This window comes from Schistocerca gregaria, unplaced genomic scaffold (genome assembly GCF_023897955.1).
Source record: "Schistocerca gregaria isolate iqSchGreg1 unplaced genomic scaffold, iqSchGreg1.2 ptg001229l, whole genome shotgun sequence".
Classification (NCBI taxonomy): domain Eukaryota; kingdom Metazoa; phylum Arthropoda; class Insecta; order Orthoptera; family Acrididae; genus Schistocerca; species Schistocerca gregaria.
This window is the reverse complement of record NW_026062550.1, coordinates 52,501-55,000: the sequence shown is the minus strand read 5'-3', so window position 1 is coordinate 55,000 and position 2,500 is coordinate 52,501.

The window sequence follows — 2,500 nt, the reverse complement described above, 5'->3', positions numbered from 1 at the left end:
CGTACACTGACTGCATCGACAACCGAATGCAACTGAACAGCTGCAAGGCTCATTTCACAAACAAACGCCTGACCGACCAGCTTGGAAGGGCAGGAGGGGAGGGCGATATTCGTTCTGTAGCGTTACACCCTTCCAGTGGTTAGCGGGACTGTGTAGAAAGTACGCAACACTCGAAAGACATTTACGTGAGGGTACGCACCATGGCATCGAGAAATACACATGACACCAGAGGATCCAAGCAGTGAACTATGTTCAGAGGGTTGCTGTTAGGCAAAGCTACATTCCTGTGACGTTACATGTGACAGTTAAGGTGCAGTGTAAGTTAGGTTAAGGTGCAGTGTAAGTTAGGTTAAGGTGCAGTGTAAGTTAGGTTAAGGTGCAGTGTAACTTAGGTTAAGGTGCAGTGTAACTTAGGTTAAGGTGCAGTGTAACTTAGGTTAAGGTGCAGTGTAACTTAGGTTAAGGTGCAGTGTAACTTAGGTTAAGGTGCAGTGTAACTTAGGTTAAGGTGCAGTGTAACTTAGGTTAAGGTGCAGTGTAACTTAGGTTAAGGTGCAGTGTAACTTAGGTTAAGGTGCAGTGTAACTTAGGTTAAGGTGCAGTGTAACTTAGGTTAAGGTGCAGTGTAACTTAGGTTAAGGTGCAGTGTAACTTAGGTTAAGGTGCAGTGTAACTTAGGTTAAGGTGCAGTGTAACTTAGGTTAAGGTGCAGTGTAACTTAGGTTAAGGTGCAGTGTAACTTAGGTTAAGGTGCAGCGTAACTTAGGTTAAGGTGCAGCGTAACTTAGGTTAAGGTGCAGCGTAACTTAGGTTAAGGTGCAGCGTAACTTAGGTTAAGGTGCAGCGTAACTTAGGTTAAGGTGCAGCGTAACTTAGGTTAAGGTGCAGCGTAACTTAGGTTAAGGTGCAGCGTAACTTAGGTTAAGGTGCAGCGTAACTTAGGTTAAGGTGCAGCGTAACTTAGGTTAAGGTGCAGCGTAACTTAGGTTAAGGTGCAGCGTAACTTAGGTTAAGGTGCAGCGTAACTTAGGTTAAGGTGCAGCGTAACTTAGGTTAAGGTGCAGCGTAACTTAGGTTAAGGTGCAGCGTAACTTAGGTTAAGGTGCAGCGTAACTTAGGTTAAGGTGCAGCGTGGGTTAGGTTAAGGTGCAGCGTGGGTTAGGTTAAGGTGCAGCGTGGGTTAGGTTAGGGGCCAACGTGGGTTAGGTTAGGGGCCAACGTGGGTTAGGTTAGGGGCCAACGTGGGTTAGGTTAGGGGCCAACGTGGGTTAGGTTAGGGGCCAACGTGGGTTAGGTTAGGGGCCAACGTGGGTTAGGTTAGGGGCCAACGTGGGTTAGGTTAGGGGCCAACGTGGGTTAGGTTAGGGGCCAACGTGGGTTAGGTTAGGGGCCAACGTGGGTTAGGTTAGGGGCCAACGTGGGTTAGGTTAGGGGCCAACGTGGGTTAGGTTAGGGGCCAACGTGGGTTAGGTTAGGGGCCAACGTGGGTTAGGTTAGGGGCCAACGTGGGTTAGGTTAGGGGCCAACGTGGGTTAGGTTAGGGGCCAACGTGGGTTAGGTTAGGGGCCAACGTGGGTTAGGTTAGGGGCCAACGTGGGTTAGGTTAGGGGCCAACGTGGGTTAGGTTAGGGGCCAACGTGGGTTAGGTTAGGGGCCAACGTGGGTTAGGTTGCCAGAGATGTGTCAAATCAGGATGTACGTTTGGCTGGTGTCAGGTGGTGCGTTGGTTCGATGCCTTTATAAGGGGTGTGGCCAAAGGGTATTTTATTACTTGTAGCTTTATTGTTGTGGCGTGGCGTTGCGTCCTGTGTTGATACTGGGTGGACCACTGTGGGTGTTGCTGGCTGATTTGAGCTGCGTTGTTTGCGGGTGATGTGAGACATTCTGTCTTATTAGTGGACGTGACGTTCCTCTTGTCGTTCTTTGGATAGTGTCCTGTGGCAGCGAGGATAAAATGGATGTTGTTGAACGATAGTGCTTTGGTGCTTTCGCTTTGTTACACACAGAGTGGACTGTGAGATAGGGTGACTGGGTCGAGTGCGTTTCACACTGTCCTCCCCAGTTTACAGTATGTATCATCTATGTATGTGGTCCTGCATCATTTACTAAGGAGGGACGTCAGACGACTGAAATATCAGTTATGTACTGATGTAAAGCAGAATGCTTACCTTCCACCAGTGGGCGAGTATCGACTCTGCCCCAGCGTTGCCACCGCAGGAAGCGGTGTCGGAAACACTACCCGCACACCGTCACCACTGTGCGGGGGGACGGACCCTCTATATCCTCAGCGGCGCACTCTTTGCCACCGAGCGTCACGTCTCGCGGCCCGCCGTCCAGAGCATGTATTGGGACAGCGGGACTTTGGCTTTTGGGAGATAACTCTTCATGAAGTGGAAGATATAGGGGTGGACTGCAATGTACGATTGCGGGAAAAGTCCGCCGTACATCCGCTCGAGTTGCGAGTCGGGCGGTGGGGGTGGCGCATTCACAGGTGCGGCTG